Consider the following 6,000-nt stretch of genomic DNA (forward strand, 5'->3'; position numbering starts at 1 on the left):
AAATATTATGAAAAAAGTGTTTGAGCGGCATTTAGGCTTTTCCAATTAATGTATGCCCCTTCACTGCTGCTTTAGCAAAAACGATGGGCCTGCAATCTAAGTAACCGGTGTGTTCGCACAACGGATGGCAGTCTCAGTGGAAAACGGACTATGAGCTTAAGTCTGCTCATGTAGTAGGTCATACACTCCAAAGTCAACCCTCTACTTTTTCTGGAAATAGACAACAAAACCCTCAAGGCTGACTGACAATCAGGAAGTTTCACTAATAACAAATTTCAAAGTCAAAAAGATGGGGTGGGGGTACGTGGGTGGCTCAGTCGGTTAAGCGTCTGTCTTCGGCTCAGGTCATGATCCCAGGGTCCTGGGATCGAGCCCCGCATCGGGCTCCCTGCTCAGCGGGGAGTCTGCTTCTGCCTCTTCCTCTGCCCCTTCCCCTGTTTGTGCTCTCTCTCTCAAATAAATAAATAAAATCTTAAAAAAAAAAAAAAGGGCGAAGGTCTTCTTACAAAGCACTCACTGCACACGTGTGTTACAGTGAACCAGAGCACCTGCGAACAGTCGCCACGGGGCTCTCTCTCAGCCTGAGCATCACATGGAGCTCCATCTACCTGCGGGTCACTGGCTGTGAGACATGTGAACCACCTGGCATGCCACGACATTACGATTTTCCCTTACCTCCACCAAAAAAAATGGGAATTTTTAAGAAATCAGCTTCAAGTTTCACTCCAAAGTCAGTATCCTAAAGTTATAAAATCAGCTCTAACGATAGCTGCACCTGCTCCGTGGGAAGCTGTGAAAAGGTGTCTGGTGTCTGCACATGAAATATTAATTGGGGCTTTAAAACACCAGGAAAAGCTGGCTTATTATCTCCTTAATCAACAACTGGTTTTTATTAGGATCTGTTTATATACCTATAGCATATATACGTATTTTCACAACAGATTTCTTCCTAACAAATTTAATGTTTAATAATTAAAAATTTACTCATATATGTACATATCTGAATCTAAAACTCCATCTCCAACCCTGAAATAAAATTAATGAAATATAGGCCATAGTATCATATTATTAGATATATTATCCTAATTAATTTAGACATATTTAATATCTGATGTCTTCTGTATTTGTATATAATCTTGTTTCGTGGCAAACAAATAGTCTTTTTTCACAGTAAACATATTTTTGTAATAGAAAAACCACAGAAGTAAAATTGAGATGAAGGAAAGCATCCATTTTTATACAAAGCCATCCACTACAGAGTAACAGCACTGCTCTTTGAAATTTGTTTTATTGCTAAGGATACTTCACAACCAATGGTGGATTATTTCTGTCTTCTGAATATTAGAGCACTCTGAATACTGAAGCACTAAGAAAGCCCAGCCCTGTGTTATAAACTAGACAATGCATTGTCTTTGTTTTTGGTGAATTTTGATCCTAAAGAAGACAGGTTAAAAACAGACACGGTTTATTGATGAATATTCACTAGCTGTTGAGAAATGACTCATGTATGGCTAGTCTCCAATGCTACCTCAATCTCTATGTATTCTCAGAAAACAAAGCAGTGCAGTTTCCTTTAGGGAGTGTTCCAACAAGTCGTTTTGCTCCTAACTTGTCATCAATAACATCAAAGATATGATATAAAAGGAAAAACAAAGCTATAAATCTCAAACCATTTAAAAGAGTACAATTGGGGGCGCCTGGGTGGCTCAGTTGGTTAAGCGACTGCCTTCGGCTCAGGTCATGATCCTGGAGTCCCTGGATCGAGTCCCGCATCGGGCTCCCTGCTCGGCGGGGAGTCCGCTTCTCCCTCTGACCCTCCCCCTTCTCATGTGCTCTCTCTCTCCTCTCATCCTCTCTCTCAAATAAATAAATACAATAAATCTTTAAAAAAAATAAAAAATAAAAAATAAAAATAAAAGAGTACAACTGTATTCCGTATCCTACAAATGGCATGGATGTGTCATATATACAAACATGTCATGAGACAGCACATAAAAGTGCAAGCCAATTGCATCATAAATTCAAAAGAAATCTAGAAGAGGAATTCCAAGAGATTCGCTCCATCTCCCATCTGCCCTGTGAGTGGGGTGGATGTTCCCTCCTGCTCTATTGATTCCTAGTGGGAGGCTCTCCTTAGACTAACTCCCTCGCCTCTCTCAGCCCCTTACTCACTCCTCACCTGGGCAGAAGGAAGGACATCTCTGAGCAGGGCGACTGAGACAGGGAAATGAGCAGGCACATACAGTTCAGCCCTCTAGGTCCCCACGCCGTATTCCCAATCGGCTCTGCTCACCGGCGCGGTCTAAGAGAACTGGGGCACTGCGCACAGGAGGAGGTCAGAGGTTGCTTAAGGCTGTCAATGCCTGCCTAACTTCCAGGCTCCCAGCACACCTGCGTACGCGAGAAACCAAAAGCCGCTTCTCACAGTAATAAAGCTGCTTCCTCTCCAGCTTGATTCCTGTGCCTGTTTCTCATGATGCCAAACCGGGGGTAGGAAAGTAGGTTATCTATTGGACCTCTGAATCAGTTAGTTTTTGCCGCACAACAAACTGTCCCAACACTTAGCAGCTTAGAACGGTACCATTTATCAGTTCATGAGTCTGAGCATCAGCTTTGTAGTTCTGGTTTGAGCCAGCTCAGCTGATCTCTCCTGGGCTTGCTCACAGGCCGGCGATCTGCCAGCAGCTGGCTGATCTCAGGTTCCCTCACCCTTACGTCTGGTGGTTCACTCCATGTGGTCTCTCACCATCCAGGAGCCTAGCCCAGGTTCATTCGCATGGTGGTAAGGAGAGCGTTCCCAAGAGGAGCATGAGAAGACAAGCTCCAATATATGACCAACTTTCAAGTCTTTGGTTGTGCCATGTTTACTAATTGTTCGATGGACCAAAATAAATCCCATGGCCAAACTCTGAGTCATTGAGACAGAGGACTACCCAAGGGTGTAGACACAAGGGGAGAGATTATTGTGACCATTTCTGAAAACAACCCATCAGATTGAGGCTGTTTAAAATGGTCACAAATTATTTGACACTCTTCCCATTGAGAGGTGGAATCTTCATGCCCCACCCCCAACTCTGGGCAAGCTTGTGCTGACTTTGACTTCATGGAGTTCTGCAGAAGTGACACTGTCTGATCTCCCAGGCTACTGCAGGCTTCCTCTTGGTTCTCTATCAGGATGGTTTCCTGTTGGAACACTCTCCTTCAGGACCTAGCCATCTGTGAGAAGCCCAAACCACATGAGGCCACATATAGGTGGCTCTAGTCAACAGTCCCAACTCAGCACACACTTTGAATCATCCTAGCCCAGGAGCCTGACATGTGACATACAATAAAGCTTCCAGAAGATTCCAGCATTCACTCATGCAAGTCACCCCCAATCATTTGTCTTCCCTGCTGAAGCCCCATGTATCATGGAGACAAGCCAACTCTACTGTGCCCCATCTGAATTCTTGACCCACAGCATCCAACAGCATAAAAGAGGGCCACTGTTTTACTCTACTAAGTTTGGAGTGGTTTACTGAGCTGTATTAATAGGTAGACTAATTTCAACACTTGCTTTCCTTCATAATTCACAAGATATTATTTCTTTCAAGCTGAAAAGAGAAGGCAGTGACAGATGAAGTTTGAATACCAATAATTCTGCTGCCTTTCTGGGATTTAGAAAAAGCATTTAAAAATGATTAGCATAGAATATTCAACATATAAAATAAATAAGTCATGAGGATGTACCGTACAGCATATCAACTATAGTTAATAATACTCTGCTGCATGTTTGAAAGTTGCTAAGAGAGCAGACCTTAAAAGTTCTCATCACAAGAAAAAAAAAGTTTTTGTAACTACGTATGGTGATGGATGGTAACTAGACTTATTGTGGTGATCATCTTGCAATGTATACAGATATGAAATCATGATGTGGTACACCTGAAACTAACATAATGTTGTACATCAATTACAGCTCAATAAAAAATTGTTTTAAATACTCAGATAAAATTATCCAATAAAGCAGGAGTTTTATTTCTCAATAAAGTTTTCTATGTCACAGTTATGTCACTTATTATTCATTGTGTACTTGTGTAGTTATTAATTAATTCAAGAAATATATTTCAGGTGTCAGACTGTTTTTGTTGCTGTCATTCAGCAATGAGCCACACAAACTAAGTCTCTGTCCTTATAGGACATATATTTGGCGAGGGGCTGGAGACCATAAACCATAAGTATAGAATAATGAAAAAAAAAAGCAAACATTTATTCAATGTTTACTGGGTGCCAGGCACCATTCCACGCACTTTAGATGTTAACAAATAATTTACACCTTTTCATAACCCTATAAGATCAGTAATATTATTATCCCATTTCAAAGATGAAGAAATGGAGGCACAGAAAAATGAGTCACTTGCTGTCTTGTTTAGACATTAAAAACCACATGAGAAGAGTTGCATAAGTAACACCATAGGTTTGCCCCAAATAATGGAGCAGGGAAAGGGAGGGCCTGCCTATATATAACCAATTCTATCCTCACCTCAGCATTTACTGAGCACCTACGGTGTATCAGGTATGACAGTAGGCTCTTGATACCCTACCGTGAACAGGAAAGCCATACCTCCTGCTTTAACCTGGAAGGACAGGTATATATGCCACCTGAAATCGTAAGGCTTTTTCACAGCATATCTGCCTCTGTGCTGTTCTCCTTTTAGGAGATAAAATCCCCAGAGACTTGTACCACATTTTCTCCGCAGTGAAAACTGCCATCAAGTGCCACAGCTGTAAGAAGGTGCCTACGACTACCAATTAAAGCAACAGGTGTCCAAGGTTTCTAGTTCATAACACTAGGCCCCGAATCCTCAAATATAAATGCATACATCTTATGATACTTACAAGCATTAACAAAGTAGCAGCAATATTATCTCACAGAAGCCAAGACCTGCTAGATGTGCTTCCATACTTTATCTTCTGTGCGGAAGCAGCTGTGTCATTTTCTATTTTTGCAACACCCCTGGCCGAATGATACCAACTCCAGGGATACATGGTTTTCAGGTGAATTCAAGACTTGTTTTCGGGCACACCTCTTTTAGAAAGAGAAAGTTACTGGGCTTTCTCTTAAATTCCCTGGCAACCCAGCTGGCTTGACTGATCGTGTGTCTTCTTCCAGGTGATCAGTACAACGGACAACAACCTACGCTGTTACTACACGGCTGCTGGAAATCGAGACAAAACACACTTCCCACAAAATGGCATGTCCTTTCTTCCCTTGTAGACTCCAAGAAGCTGACTTTCGGCAGCTTGGAGAGGACAAGAATGGGTTTGCCCATTGCTCTACACCCCGGAAGCCAGCGCACAGCAACTCCCACTGACCACCTATGAGTCAGTCCTGTATCTACACAGGGTGAAATTTCCTGCTCTTACCGCAAACGTACTCCTTTCCTTCCCAAAGCAAAGTGTACTCTAAAATACAGGGTGTTCCCACTACCACAGATTTCCATATAATTTCATTGTGGGAACGAACGGTAACAAACACCATATGAAATCCATTCATGATGTTATATTAATCTTAACTGGAAAAGAACTGAGTGTTTAATATTTATTCTCCATGGATACTGCAAGAATTAGTTAGGGGGCAGGAAGACATTTCTACTTGGAACTTAAACTTCAAAATGTAAAACCTAAGTTATTTTCTAAAATTTACAAGAAAGTAATCCTTAAATATTTTCCTAGAGTCCTCAAAAGCAATTATAATTCAATCATTCCACAATGTTTAGATGCATTACCCTCATTTAAAAAACAGTGTATTAAATTAATAATGATGGGCGCCTGGGTGGCTCAGTTGGTTAAGCGACTGCCTTCGGCTCAGGTCATGATCCTGGAGTCCCTGGATCGAGTCCCGCATCGGGCTCCCTGCTCGGCAGGGAGTCTGCTTCTCCCTCTGACCCTCCCAACCCTCCCCCCTCTCATGTGCTCTCTCTCTCAGTCTCTCTCTCTCAAATAAATAAATAAAATCTTTAA

At 42.0% G+C, this 6,000-nt stretch overlaps 1 protein-coding gene across 1 annotated transcript in view; it reads right to left on the bottom strand.

Annotated features, from left to right (window-relative positions):
• MYO1B (myosin IB) overlaps positions 1 to 6,000 on the bottom strand; it is a 91,513-nt gene that overhangs the window by 59,786 nt on the left and 25,727 nt on the right. The window lies entirely within an intron of this gene.

The sequence above is a fragment of the Leptonychotes weddellii genome, chromosome 3 (genome assembly GCF_054177405.1).
Source record: "Leptonychotes weddellii isolate Sample4059 chromosome 3, ASM5417740v2, whole genome shotgun sequence".
Taxonomy (NCBI): Eukaryota; Metazoa; Chordata; class Mammalia; order Carnivora; family Phocidae; genus Leptonychotes; species Leptonychotes weddellii.